Genomic DNA, 16161 nt, shown 5'->3' with positions numbered 1-16161 from the left:
TCTAGGGTTCCAGAATCTTTTTTGCACAAAGCACACACCCTCTCCTCCTCTTTAAACCAATATTTACCAGACGTTACAAAATTACCACACCTTGCCGTCGCAATATAACTTATATCTACACCTTTTTTACAAAATCTCAAATATTCCGGTACATCAATAGTCGCTATATCACGATACCGCTTGTTATACTTCGGTACATTAATTTTTGCTTCACATTCTTGCTTTTCGATATATTTTTCTTTCACGTAACTTATTACAAATACTTTCACCTCTGCTTCTAATATTTTTCATTTCAACTGCGCTGTATACCAAACTATTAAAAAACCTTTTTCTGTCCACACTCGACTGCAACCTAGACACTCCCTTAGATATTTCCTAAAAGCATAGCTTTATGAGCCTGTCCTCTTCAAGACTGGATACCTTATTTTTCAACTTTACAGCTCTCGTTCCAAAATTAATTTTCAATTTATTAACCCCCGTCTCTTTCAAAATCAAATATCATAGAGTTTTTATCCACACAAAAAGGTCCGCCTTATAGCTCATAACACTTTTTACCAGATAGTTGTACAACATCATTCTTATACCAACGTCCTCTTTATATTTTCTCTTTCCCAGACTCCAAGCTACTTTAGTTGCTTTTACCCCCTTTTTCTTTAATTTATCTATGTGATCCCTGAAATCTACCTTACTGTTAGAAATCAAGCCTAAATATTCAAACTTATCGACTTCCTCTATTTTATCATAATACCAATACCAGTCTCTTTCTTTGTTTCCCATCCTACTGTTAAAGATAACTATTTTAGTTTTAACACAACTCAGTATTAGTTTTCTTTTAACTACAAAGGTTTTTAATCTTCCTATGCACCTTCTCAAGGCCAGTAGTAATATGTACGCAAATAAAGAGGTAGACTCAGTAGACATCCCTGTCTTGGCCCTTTAGTTATCCAAAACTCGTCGGTTGTGCCTTCACTACCCGTTACTCTAACTTTTCTTTCCCCGTATATTCTTTTAATTCTTTCAATTAAATATTTACTTATCCCTACTTTTTCTAACCCATCCCACATAATATCCCTGTCTACAGTATCAAACGCCGCTGTAAAATCAACAAATAGCACGTAGATCTTTTCTTTTTCTATTTTTTATTTATCTTTTTACTATATACTTTATCTACTCATTATCTACTTTATCTACTTTTCACATAACAGTGAAATACCTCTATAATTCTGTTGTTTCTGTCCCGCTTTCTGAAAAGAGGAACCAGAACCGCAATATTCCAATCCTCCGGTATCTCTTCACCCTCCCAGACCTTTAATATAGTTCCCGTCAGTCTTTCAATAATTTCCTCCCCTACATAAATCCATGCTTCGCTTGGTGTTCTATCAAACTCAGCTGCTTTTTTTTAACTTGATTATTGTTATCCTAATCTCCTCTTTACTTAGCGATGCTACGCTTGGTGCTTTAGCTATTATTTCTTCCCTGCTTCCAACCTTTTTTGCTACTTCACCGCCTAACAACAATCTGTAATGTTCCCGTCATGTATCTAAGCCACGAAGTAAGAGAGAAGGAGATGAAACTCTGCCCACTAAATTTTCACAATTAATAGGATGATGTTCTTGGAAAGTGGCAACAAGTAGTGCCCAATGGGCAAAAACTGAAAAAATCTCATTTAATATGTGAGTTGCACTTCAATCGTGACAATATTCCAAAAGAATTTCAGCATATTATACCTGATGGCAGTATACATCGTATACCAAAACAGAAGCCATCATTAAAAAAGGGTGCCGTGCCATGTATTTTTCTAGATGTTCTACATCAAACTGAAGTAGATAACAAATTAAAGTATCTTCAGTGTATGTAATATCGATGAGGGCATGCGTTATTTACAAGTTTTAGCTTTTTGGTCATCTACCTTTTGAAAGTCATCCGTTGTGTCCTACAATAAACATACACAGCCCAAAAGTCAAAAAAAATTTAGTTTAACGTGTCCCCAAATAAATTTTGATTTCCCGTTTATGTAGTACACGATTTTTAAATGTCAACTTTGTTTATTTTTTTTTTTACCACTCTAGGTATTTTTTCTGCATTTTTAAATCATACTATTTCATTTTATATTACTTGGAGTTCAACAACATATTTTTTAAAAATTATATAAGCTTTCTAAACTTTTTGTTCTACAAGATTTCAATGGCAAAAATCGAAGTTTTCTAAGTTGCTTCTTTTAGCTGGTACAAATTGATTGGTAAAGTTATAATAATATTAAATCAACTGTATGATTAACAAATCCAGAAAAAATACCTTGAGTGGTCGAACAAAGTTAACAAAGTTGAAATTAAAATATCCTATGCTATTGAAACAGGAAATCTAAATGTTTCTGGGGGCCCGCGTTTTCTCTAACTTTTTTTGTTTTTTAGGCTATAGTTTTCATTCCAGAGTACAACGAATAATTTGAAAATGATTAATGATCAGAAAGTTGAATTTGGTAAATAACGTCACTCTAATATTGACAACTTTTTTTTTAAATTCATGATATAAGTCCCTTGTACAAAACGGCTAATAAAAGTGATTTCTTTGTTTTGGACTGTACTACAGTTTCCGTTTAGTAACAATCGTTGTTTTAGATGAATCCAATAGTTTGTTGCAAGACGTACTACTCGAAATAGATTCCGTGGAAGGTAACAAGTCTGAAAATTCGGTTACCAATAAAGAACGTCAGTTTGTCGACATTTGTGAGGAGATTCATAAAAACAACGAAATCCTTAAGTTGCCTCCGAACTGAATTCCTCAAGTTATCATGTCGGGCGTTCAATGCATTATGTGGACCCTTTGGAAAGATAAATTTTCAGCCATTAAAAAAAGAGTGGTTCTGTTTTTATGCAGGTGGCGATTACAGTTGTTGGCTGTAGTTTTTACTAAATTTTCATGCCCAAACAAATCGCATAAACAATATTATTAGGCATTAATTTTTGAGTATAGTTGGCATATAATTTATCATACATTGAGTTACAGATATACTTGGAGGAGAAATTTGTCGACATGGGTTTTGAAGCAGTTACTAGCATACATGAAATTACTCAACTCATTGCATACTTGTCTACAAAAGTGATTTCGTGCTCATCACTAGGAGACTACAGTAACAAGTACGATTTCTGCATAACTACTACTTTTTACAATGTTTAACAAAACAAAATATAATTTTTAACATATTTAGTAAGGAGAAGTGTGTGGGATACTTACTAAAAAAGAGTGAGACAATACCAGGTCCCCAGGCACAAAGATGTACATTATGTACAGCGGAACTTGCCGAAGAAAGAAAAAAATCTGATACCAAAAAATATATAGACAGACTAAATGTTAAATGCAAAAAATACGTAGCCATCAATCAAAATTTTAATAGACAAAATCTTCGATTAAAAGTAAAAGTAAATTCTTTTCACATAGTATTATTCATGTAGTCGATCTTGCAGTAACGCATTTTAAAGTAACGAACATCTATTTCTTATCAAGATTAGTAGACTTAAAAAAAAACTCGGACTACTAGAAGCAGAATGCACACAAAGTGATAAGGAAATACTGCAAAGACGTTGCCAAAGTTTACCAGAAGCACAACAAATATCCTTAAAGCATGCTTAGATTCGTCGAAGGTAAAAGATACGCGTGGAGTTCGATATACTAATCAGTGGATGTATAAATGCATACTTTTGCGAATTAAAAGTAAGAATACCTACAATCACTTAAAAACTCACAAGATTCTAGCTTTACCGTCCATAAAAACTTTAAATTCCTACATAAATGGTACTAAAAGCTCTTACGGTTTTCAACACAGTACGTTTGAACTTATTAATAAGAAAACATGTAATATGGATACGCATGATATTCGAGGTATGAGCAGAACTTTCTTGAACTGCGAGTTACTGTCGACAATTAACTGTGTTAACACAAAGAGGATACAAAATTAAAAAACCGAACTTGCCAAGCTTGGGCTGACTGAATATTTTAATTAGTTTTAGTTTTTTCCCGTTGGCTTTAGCTCAAATTTATTGACGTTAAAGATGAGTCATTAATGTTTATATACATAGGTAAATTTTTGTCTTAATTTCAGGTATTCTACTTCTTGATGAAATGGAGTTATCTGCAATGCTACATTTTAGTAAACAAAACTTGCGGGTGGAGGGTTTTACTGATCTACGAATGTATACTCTCAAACATCAGAAAAGGAAAAAAGGAGATCATGCCCTCGTACTTATGTTTCAACCACTTAAAGAAAAATGGGTTCAGACATTAGAATGTTTCTTTAGTAAAGGGAGTACGTCGGGAACCGTGCTGCATCAAATACTTATATAGGACGATGTGGGATTTATTTCGATTGAACGAAGAAACCGTTAGTGTCCAACAAATTGTCGATGAAAACCGTCGTTTGTGATTTTTTTCCGATTTTCCACACTTAATCAAGTGTCATCGAAATTTTTTTAATAAACATAATAAAGAGCATTAAATCTGGGTACATATTACGTTTATTTTTAAAATTTTTTGGTGATTGCTATAAGTACAACAAGTAGTGCCAACGAAAAGTGGCAGTATTTTGCGTTTTGGGAGGTCTGTTACATACCAACGTACCTACGGCAATAATTTAAAGATAATACTTAAAAGTTTGTAATGCAGTAACTCAACATACTGAACAGCACCTATATACTTCATTATGTGCGCTTCGCTCGATTTTTCATATCTTATTCCATTAAATTCTCATAGCGAATACTGACAAGCATATAAGAATAAGTTAATTATAGTATAAAATGTTACGAAGGTACAAACTCAAATTTATTCTTTATTATACTTACTAAACGAATGTAACTCATTCCCATACAATAACACATAGTATTTTTTGTAGACACCAGATGCCTGTGTTTCTTTGAAGTATTGGTATGCACTACTGGATTTTGAAAATCCAAAATCTTTTGGATTGAGGGTCAATCGTAATTTAAGACTGGATCATACAAAATCATAGTTTTATCAAGAAATGAATGTATCTCTAGCATTTCAGGTAAATTGGAAATAAAAATTTTATTGCTGGTTTGAGCAAATTTCTATAGTTCAAATTATTTAGTACAATAACTTGCAAAACGAGTACACTATATACGTATAACTATTTTTTTTTCTGGAAAGCGTAATTTGTTAAAGAACAGTAATAATTGGAAACACGCCTATGGGTCATGACTATTTCCTTCTATGTACAGCTAGGAGTATAAAAACCATTCGTGAACGTGCGAAAATATTTAGGTAATTTATTATTTCAGCTTTCTTTGAAAAATCAAGGAAACAAATGCAAAATTACGATAAGCTTAAATATATGGCACACTCTTTTATTCAAACATTTTTTTCCACAAAAGCTAAAGCAATTCTTTGAAAAATAAGTGAAAGTGCTTCAACCTCATTCTTGAAAAGTTTCAAATGACAATCCTTTCAAAATATACGGCTAATTGAAGTTTGGGCAAAAAACTTTTATTTAAAAGTCCAATATTAATTATAGTACATTCAGAAAAAAGTTACAAGGTGTTTAATATTACTTTTAAAAAATTTCAATCTTATCAAGTGGGCGTTTTTTTACAAATCTTCAAGTAGCCGCATCTTTTGAAGAGATTGGCATTTGAAACTTTTCTGGAGCTCAAATGACGCTTATTGAAAACACTTTCACTAACTATTATAATAATTGATTTAGCTGTTGTAAAAAATGTATAAGTAAAAAAGTATGCTGTAAATTACTGCTTATTGCAATTTTTCAAATATCCCCACAATTTTTCAATAAAAGCTTAAAAGTAAATCACAGTAAAATTTTTGTGTGTTAACAAATTTTCTTACATTCCTTGTAAGTAAAAGAAATAGAATCATGTCCTATATGTATTTCTCAAATTCTTTTTCTCTTAAAAAAAATGGGCTTTCTAATTAAGAAAAAAATGAATAATTGCACAAATGTATATATGAAGTCAATTGTGGAGTGCCATACAACTAATTTTATCAAAGTTTTAACGTTTAAATGGAAAAAAATTATGAAAGCGTGCAAAACAAAATATTTTGTTTATTTCTACAACTTTCTGATAGTACAAAAAACTGCCTTACTTATGTTGAAATTACCTGTTTGTATTATTGATTTGTAAGTATATAGGTATGTCTCTTTGTTCACAGTTTTTTGGTGTTGCTGATGCTATAGAACTATTTAAGGGAATACATCACGATGTAACTGACTGCTCTGAATCCATACAATTTTGTCAAAGAGTTAAATCACTCATAAAGTTTAATGCTTTTTGTAAAAAAATTCTGTAAATAAAAGTAAAACATACTACAATGACGATGATAATAACAGCAATGATAATTGTAATAATAATACATTTACGTAGGCTACACAATATTTCTTACAATATTTATGAGACTGGGAAAATACAGTTAAAAGAAGTAATAAAAAGCCAGAGTTTATAACTCATCAAACATCGTGTGGTTAGAAGGTGTCTTTCCAGGGTGCACTGGAAATATTTCAATTTTCAGTCGAAAAATGTAGTTACAAGTACTTGATGACCACTAGATTAAACAAGAATAGTTTGGAGGTAAACATTTATTTTTCTAATACAATATATAATTAAACATTTTTTTTTGTTAAAATGTACGTGAATTGAACTTATTCCTGTAATCATAGTTTATAATTTTGTAGTGTTTTTTTGGGATGATGCGAAATGTATGCGGTTCAAAGGACCATCCCAATTCATCACTATTTATACAAATGTATAAACTAATTTCCACGTACTCTTTCGTGAAAGATCCAAAAGGTTCTAACGTTTCAAAAGACGATAAGATAAAAGTATTATTAAATATTAATGATATACAGGATTCCGTTGAAAGAAAAAAGCAGTGGACTGCACAGTTGGATATGATACTTGATAAGGGCTTGAAGGTTAAAAATCTTAGCAATGCTGCTACAATTTGGGAACAACATAATTACTTTCAAAATACAACTTCTGACTACGTTTTGACGTACGTTGCCGGTTTTGTTGCTTGCAAAGGAAGTAGATTCGCAAAATTTAAGGATGACAATCGATTTCTAATTAGCGAGTCGTGTCGCTCAAGCCTACACCTACCAGATGATGAAAAAATGACTGAGAAATACCGATTCATCGAATTAAAATCATGAGTCTGAAGCTAGCGGCCAGTTCGTGTAAAGCAGTGGTGCTCATCTTAAAATAGTGTTATCTGACGGCTTACTAAATTCGTAAACGAGTCAATACATACTGAAAGCTGAAAAACAGCTTTCAATAGCTAGTTATAAACAAATTATATACCTTTTCCAATTTGCCAACTCGTACGTTAACTTTTTAAATCTGTAGCCTTCAAAATAAAAGTTTTCTTTATATAAAAACTGTTTTAATACTTGACCCACGAGTCTTACTAGTGGCTCCAAAAATTTAGATAAAAAATGCACTCAGAAAATAATTATAAATTAATCAAGGAGCTTTTTCATCTCGTCGAATCGATCGTTGACTGTTTAAAATTACCGTAGCTCCAAAACCAAGGTTGTTCTTTTTACCAAAGCTAGTAAGATAATTTATGTAGATGCCTCAAGGATATCTACCAAGTTTCAACAAAAGAACATCGTTTGAAAACAGTTATAAATAAATTAAGGAGCTTTTTTATCTCGTCGAATCAGTCGTCGACTGTTTAAAATCACCGTAGCTCCAAAACTAAGGGTGTTATTTACTGACAGAGAAATGAGTAATACAAGTTTTATAAAAATTTAGCAGCATGCACTATTTTACACAAGAAATCTGAGGATAGTTTAGAATTTATGAGCAAAATAACCCATATTAAGAAATCTTTTACCAAAAATCTGGTTGAGTAGTCGTTTGTTAACATACGAGCCTTTTGTTACTTATTAATGACCCTACAGCTGATAACAAGTAGCCTATGTATAAAAAAATATTCTTTTTTATCATTGTAGTAACACTTGTAGATGTTTATCTTCTCTTATCCAAGTAAATATTAGCTATTACAAATAAAGCTCTTCTTTAGTTTTCTTTTTAAAAAAAAAAAAGTTAGAATTTTTTACCAAAATTTCGCTGTTAATGGCCAATAAATGACTTTGTGTGAGTTTACACATGAGAAATGTACGTTTTCTTAGAATAAGTTTGTAGTATTACACAGTTACCTCGTGCACAATTATTTTTTCATTATAAGAGGAGAATTTCCGATACATTTCAAAGGACTGGTCTAAAATGTACGTCAAAGGAAATTAAACTTCTCTCAAAACTTTATTAACATTTCTACGGTTTATTAATACTAGAATATATTTTATAAATAATTTAAAAAGAGTTATTGTTACATGAACTGCTGGTTATTGTCTTATTACATAATTTATTTTAGTACATTGATTAACAAGATAAAGTTTTGGATTCATTCATAAATAACATTATAAATATATATGTCCTGTCGTAATGTTACGTAATTACTATTTAAAGTTTGTATAGCAAACTTCTTTAGCATGCAAGAAAATCAAAAATTGCTGTAGCATTTTCAGGTGATCTTCTCGATATTTTAATTTTTGTAATGTCGACGTCTTGTTATTTTTTTCGTTTAGCTTTCGTGTCTGAATCTTGATTGAAGAAAAAGCTTTCATCGGTAATACTTATTTTAGATGCACTCATGATCGTGTTAAAAATCCACGCTCGTTCTGAAGACATATCCTCTTTGTTGAATATTAAATAGTTGTTAGTAAAAATAATGTATGCCCAAACGCAAACATAAACACCGCAGTTCACTCTTACGACACTATTACGTATTTGGGATGGTACGTCGTCTGGATAGTGAACTGTCCATTCCTTCTAATTAAACAGTACTTTTGTCAGGAATGCGCTTTGGACAAAACCACACAGTCATTTATTTACGTTTTCGTCTTTTCGTGAATGTAAAGAGTCGAAGTATATAATACACTTCAACGGAAACATCACCACTATTAAAGTCTAGTGTTTACCTTGACAGTTTAGTAAAATCCAAATTTTGTACTTCCATGCCTTTTTTTAAGAGCCCATTTGACGAATTCACTTTGGTTGTTGTCACTCAATAACGAAAAAAAATAAGGATTCAATTAGTAAGACCTCTTTGATCGCATGCTAATGCTGTGTTATTTTCAAAAAACCATTGACAACATTGTTGTCAAGCATTTCATTTTCTAAAAGAGTGGTTTTGGTCATCAATAAGCCTGATATATACAAATTTTTTTAATTTTCTAATTCAGAGCAGTTAACAGTTTTAATGGTAACTACAGACCATGGTTTAATAAAATTTATCAAATTAGTTAAGTCGTCAAATTAAAAATTTCTGTTTGTTGCCTGGTTGTCAATGTTGCTTTCTATGCCCATTTTTTCAATATTGTTCTCCGTTATTTTGTTAATACGTTTTTCTTCATTGTATGCTGTTTTCGATAATTCCCAACTTAGGTATGATTTTTCAAATTTTTTAAAACCTCGAATATTTTTGTGACCGTTTCCATGTTTCTTTACATAAATCGAAATTCATGCAATCGTCTTCCATAAATATTTTTGATTTTAATGAGTTGTTTTTGTCTTTTTCTTTTGGTTTTGTTTTTGATTGTTTGTGTGTATTTTTGATGCTATTTTCACTTACTTTGCTAGGTATGTTTTCATTTAATTTTTTAGAAATAGTTTTTTCGTAATTGTCTTCATCGTAAGTTTAATTTAAAAAGTTGTAATTAACAGATGAGATTTTTTGCTGACTAACATTATCTTCTTGTTTTATTTATCGATTTTCTAACGGTCGAGAGGTCAGTTGCATTTGAGTTGCAGTGCATTCCGCAAATTTTTATAAAAATTCCAGACCATAATGCATCATAGGGAAGCATCTCTTTGAGGAGGTGAGTAACAAAATCAGGAGCGTACAAAGGATTAACGTCTTCTCTGCAACTAATACCATCCTTTGATTTTTCTAACGTTTCCATAAAAGTTTGATCACACGGCGATTTTTCTCGTTGCGTAGCATTACGCGCTGATACGAATAAGTTATCACGCATACACTCGTTTTCATCTTCATTAGTCTCATTTTCTACTTCATTATAATCCAAGCTTTCTATATCCTTTAATTTTTTCAGATCAAATTCATGATCATTAGTTTTAAATTTATTATTGAATAGACGATTAGTTAGTAATAAGGCAGTGAGTAATTCTGACGAATGTATAAATAATGCAACAACAGATCTCATGAGATTCTGAGAGATTTTGTCAAGAGAGAAGGTTTTTATGCGTTTTATTGCTGCTTTAATAACATGGCTTGAACAAACACGAATGATCGTCAAATTCATCTTCGCAATTGATTTTGTAAGAATTAAACCATAAACTTCATTTAAACATAAAATAAGGTCCATATTGTTAAAAGATTTGCAAGACGCTTGTATCGTTGCCTCACTGAAATCCGTTTCAATAATATTGACAAACGGCCAAAGTTTTAGGGCGTATATTTTTAACTTTTCAGCTAAAATATCTAGGCATGACTGAATACTTCGGACAGAATGATCATCCGTAATAAACTCTATGACAACAATCGATGGACGCTTTTCATCTCCTTGTAGTACTGTGCAATAGTAAAATACTTTGGTTTCTGACTCTGGAGGAAGGGCAAAAATTGATCCAGTTGTGTCGAAATGAAGGCAAACCTACTTCTCTTTTCTAGAGTCACTTAACAACAATGAAATTTGATCTTCCATAAAAAGTGTTCTGTTGAACGTCGGGAATATAGTTAATCCATGTATGAATCAATTTATATGAGTCCCTTTAAGCTCTTCCTTTTCGTTCGGCTGTTTTTGCAACTTCATCAGGTAAATATAAAAGTTTGAATGTAGATCGTTGCTCTTTTTCCAATCAGATTTTATTTTGTGCAATGTTTGTGCTGAAAGCAAAAATTTTTTCCGACTAGAACAACAGTGGGTGTGTTTGTCAACTCTTTTGCCAGTTCCATTTTGATTTCACCACTAGCGTTACGTCGTTCATATGAGTTTTCACAGTGACTGTAGCAACCAATGTACTAAATACAGACAATATTTTGTATGTTTAACGCTAATAGCGTGGACATCGTGAAATTAAATTTTAAGCTACCTTCAAATTTACAGTGCGCATAAATAGACAAAAAATTCTTGTGCTTTTTTCTGGATGAATATCTAAGTTTGTGAGTATCTATGGACAAAACGCATTTATTATACACCGATTCCAAAAATTTTGTAAATTCAGGTACCCACCCAGGTTTAAATCTTACAGCGTCTCGTGTCAAATATTTTTTCAAAAAATCTTGAGTGAGGATAAAGTTTGTAGGATTTTTGTTATTTAATTCTACTAAACTAGTATTATCAGAAGTGTTGTCTTGTAAACCACTACATTCAATACCATTTTCACATTCGTTTGAAATTTTCTCATCTTCAACAATAGCACGTATGTTTGTTTTAGGATAACTCGATTCTCTTAAAACTTTATCATCATTTTTCATCGTAACTTCACATTTTTTTTGTATTATTTTTTACGTCATTAGTAACTGCATTGCCATAAGATTTATTAAAGAAATAGCAAGCTGTTGAATCTCTATTATTATTAAATGATTTAAACTGTTGCAACTTTTGAGCAATATTATTTTTATTTAATTCAAATTTTCAATACAAAGACAATGAATTTATGTAGCTATTCAATTATTGAGATATTTCACTCCAAACCGGATCGTTACGCTTGCGTAATTCATTATGATCAATATAAATACTTGAGCTGCTTACAGCTAAGAGAACATATTCTTCTGTTACCTTCATATCAGAAGCTTAGAATTTATTTCGTTAAAAAATAATTTAATGCGGTATGAGCATGAACACCATGGGTCAATACGATTATATTAAGGTAAATGCCCCAGTAGTTGGCCACCATAGTAAATCTATACAAAGAATTCCCGTGTACAATTACAAGAGAATGTTTATTTAATAATTTTCTATCTCTTTATGAAATCTGAGGATCCATTCACTTAATGAAATTAATATGAACCCATTTTACAAATTTAATAAATAGTTAACACATATTGTGTTCGTATTTTAAATGTCCCAGTACTTGGCCAAGCAAAATGAAATTCGTCCAGGTGGCCAGAATTTCAGTCCCAGTTCTTGGCCACTCCATTAGCTTTAAAAGACAATTTAGGAGATCGCCGTTTTTAAATAATAATTTAACGAGCGTTGTTGTACTTGAGTTCTAAAGTGTAAAAATTAAGTAAAATATCCTTGTTATTTGGAAAAGTTAAAGCTAAACAAAATACAAAAGAAAGTTGTCAATGATTAAAAAATTCTTATCTAAATTTGACTTTTTCGCAAAAGGCAACTTTGTGTACTTGCACGAACAGAAGGCAAACTCCTAAAGTATACAAAATGCAGATATTATTAAAAGAAGAGATGCATTATAAATAAAATAACAAATATACATATATATATATGTGTATTCATAGAGTGGCAAAGACATGACAACCGTGGCTGTTTAAGATAACTGGAGCGTTGGGCTTGAGTCAAGTGGTGGCAAGACGACCTGGACCGCGGGCGTGAGCTGGAGCGTTGGGCTTGGGTCAGGTGGTAGCCCAACGACCTGGGCCGCGGGCGAGAGCCGGAGCGTTGGACTTGGGAGAGGTGGTGGCACGACGACCTGGGCCGCGGGCGAGAGCTGGAGCGTCAGGCTTGGGTCAGGTGGTGGCACGATGACCTAGGCCGTGGGCAAGAGCTGAAGCGTTGGACTTGGGAGAGGTGGTGGCGCGACGACATAGGTCGGGGGCGAGAGCTAGAGCATCGGACTTGAGAGAGGCGTGCACTGTCGCGATGATGACGCGACACCCTGCACTGTTGGAGATGTGTTAAGTTGGTGGCTTAGACAATATTGTTCTGCTCGCTCTTGTCGAAGTGACTGTACTGTCGTTTTTTCCAGTGGGTCAATATGATGTATATTATTTTCGATAATTGTCTCATTAGCTTCCGGTTCCCTCACGTCTATCTGTAAGTGCGAAGCGTTCTCTTCAGATCCTTGACTCTTTTGTATCAGGTTTAGCCCATTGTGACTATTATTACAGAGTGCAATACCTACATCCATAATAAAAAAGTTTTTAGTAATGCAGTATAAAATAGAAGTATAATCATGCCACAATGAGCCTATTTCAAATTGTATTTTAGTTTTAAAATTATAACAAATAATTATCAAGAAATAAAAATTTTGTTGTAACTTATACGTATACTAAACTTATTTTAACCCTATAAATGCAGCCAATATAAAAACAGGCCCTCATTTTTATCGTCACTTGGTTGAAAAGTTCCATTAGTGACGCATTCTTCAAAATATTCCAGTACTTCTGACTGTAGATAACTATCCAAACTTTTTTGAATTGATAAAAAAAAGTTATTAGAATCACTGGACTCGGTTTCTTGGCCATTTGAAGTCTCTTCATCATTCTGTCTTGGATTAGATTGAATGTTTCGTTCCTTTTTTCTCAAAGGATTCATATTGACTGCATGAATATCAGAAGAATGAAGGCCACGTGATCTGGATCCATTTTGTATAGTAAGAGGTAAATTTTCCACCTGGTCAATCGCCTTTTTCAATAAAGGAGCAAAGTTTTCCCTTTTCATCTTTTGCATTTCGTTTTCGGCCATCCTCCAATTATTAACAGTTTTTTTCCATTTACTTTTTAATGGATGAAAAACAGCCACATCAAGTGGTTGAAGAATGTGTTGCATTTGGGTACAACGATATAAGTTCAATACCGTTTGATGAGCAAAACTGGGCTAAAGGTAACGTTAGATGCGAAGTGTGTCCATCAATGTACAATATAACTGGCAGCTGAATTTGATTTTCTAAAAGCTAGGAGTGGAATTTCTTTGTTATGTAATTAAAAAAAAGCTCACCAGTCATCCAACCCTTTTCTGTATTACCAATAAACCACCCTGATGGTGGCACGACGTGGTATTGGTTACACTTGCTGGGATTCTCTCATACCAGTACAACACCAGTGGTGGAAGCATTGTACCTGCAGCATTCACTGTAAACAACACAGTTATAGATTCTTTTTCGTCACCATGTACTCCCTTGTACACAGCCTTAGAACCTTTTCGTGTCAACACTATGTCAGCTTTGGGTACAAGAAAAAAATCGCTTTCATCCAAATTAAAAATGCGTGATAGGAGTATATTTTTTAATTTTAATTTTTCCAAATGATTACCCACTTCAATAAACTTGTTTGTGAGAGCTTCTTCATTGGCAGCTACTCTGTGGGTATCCCAAGTTTTAAGCTACTCTTTTGCTTATGCTGAGGTGCCGTCGTAAGAAGGCTTCATACCAATGCCTGCCAGGTACATTGTTTTTAAAAGGCGTTTCACGTTCAAGTTTTACAACTAAATTTTGAACTCATTGGATAAGCATGTCTTTCGTTATAAGGAAACCCCTATCAAAACAGTAAAAAATCCAATTAACTGTAGACTTCTCTTCTTCAACAGTAAAAAATGGGCTTGGGTTAATTATTAAATAATATGTAGAGAACGTAAGTACGACAGCCCTGTCACGCACAGCTCAAAGGCCAACTACTGGAACAAAGGGTTATGTTTACGCAAGACCTAGTACTTGGCTGGGTGGCTAGTTACTGGTCGATCTACAAATTCATTTACTATTGATTAGCCACGAAAATTTGAACATAAAAATAATATATTATAATTTGGTGAGTATTACACGTTATTAAGTAAACAGTAAGCTTCCTAAAAATACATAATTTAACAACAATCCAATCTTTCTAAGTAAATTACAACTTAAGAATCACAACGGTCTTCTTAACCAACTAGCTAAGAAACGTAATGCATAAGCGTAGTGCCAGCACGTATTCTCATTTTGGACATTTTTTGACACTATTGTTGATACAATATTGATGAGATTATTTTGATTTGGTCCCTAATTGCACTTCGAATTTGAATCCATAAAAAAATTTGCTTTGGGATCGCAGTAATTGTTATAAATCGTGTTATTTTGTTAGTGGCCAAGTATTGGAATAAAAAACCGGACACTGTTTTACATATTATCCTATCAATATAAGTTCGGCAAAATTTACGCCCTTTGATGTAAGAACCATATTTGAAACAGATCCATCGACTGCAAATGACGCCCTTTTTGAAACGTGTGAGCTAATCGCAGTGCTATATTTGAAACTTCTAAATCTGCTTCATGACTTTTTTGGATCACCATTTTTCTAGGTCAAAAACACTCCTTACACGGTAATTTAGTTTTTTAGTGGCTCGTACGTTGAAGAGTTATTTCACAATATTTTACTACATCGATATACTCATTGATTCACTTTTGAAAAATTCGAGAAGACTTGATTATCGCGTATGGTGCTGATATTAATTCGATAAATTAAACTGATGCTATACTACAATCCTTAAAATGTGTGACTGAACAAAAAGTCAAGGCAACAAATAATGAATAAGAATTCAATACGTCCAGTAGGTATACAAGCGAACGTCGATACACTTTAATCATTGTATCGATAGGCGCATATGTATAGATGGCGGTACTGTTCATACAAGCACTCTCTATTACCATCCATACATGCCCTTTCTCAATATATAAGATATAGAAAATACTTGATAATACAAATCCACATAATTTCATTTTCAAGAAATTTTCCTTTGGAGAAATAATTAAGAACGAGAAAAAATCCTCCCCGGGTGTGGATCGAACACACAACCTCCTGTTTACTAGACAGTTGCTCTACCACTTGAGCTACCGAGGAGCCGTGCATTCACTCGCACCATAAGTTTAGATAAGTTCTCGTTCTCAATTCTTAAGCTGTCTTTCACCTAAGCTCGATATTGTAGGCATGTGACTCTAATGCTTGTCAGTAAATTAGAATTCAATACGTCCAATAGGTATACAAGCGAACGTCGATACACTTTAATCATTGTATCAATAGGCGCATATATATAGATGGCGGTACTCTTCATACAAGCACTCTCTATTATATTGAGAAAGGGCATGTATGGATGGTAATAGAGAGTGCTTGTATGAACAGTACCGCCGTCTATACATATGCGCCTATTGATACAATGATTAAAGTGTATCGACGTTCGCT

The 16161-nt window shown here is 32.9% G+C and overlaps 1 protein-coding gene and 1 non-coding gene across 3 annotated transcripts in view; one reads left to right on the top strand and one right to left on the bottom strand.

Moving 5' to 3' along the window:
• Window positions 1-16161, top strand: part of ProRS-m (prolyl-tRNA synthetase 2-like protein, mitochondrial) — a 310699-nt gene that overhangs the window by 40610 nt on the left and 253928 nt on the right. The window lies entirely within an intron of this gene.
• On the bottom strand, window positions 15750-15822 carry TRNAT-AGU (transfer RNA threonine (anticodon AGU)). The gene has a single exon. It is a non-coding gene; the product is annotated as a tRNA-Thr (tRNA).

Source organism: Copidosoma floridanum, unplaced genomic scaffold (assembly GCF_036245765.1).
Source record: "Copidosoma floridanum isolate Cflo_tuat_1 unplaced genomic scaffold, Cflo_Japanese_pri ptg000004l, whole genome shotgun sequence".
Lineage (NCBI taxonomy): Eukaryota > Metazoa > Arthropoda > Insecta > Hymenoptera > Encyrtidae > Copidosoma > Copidosoma floridanum.
The sequence above is the reverse complement of the archived record's forward strand: the minus strand, read 5'-3'. Positions and strand labels throughout refer to the sequence as shown.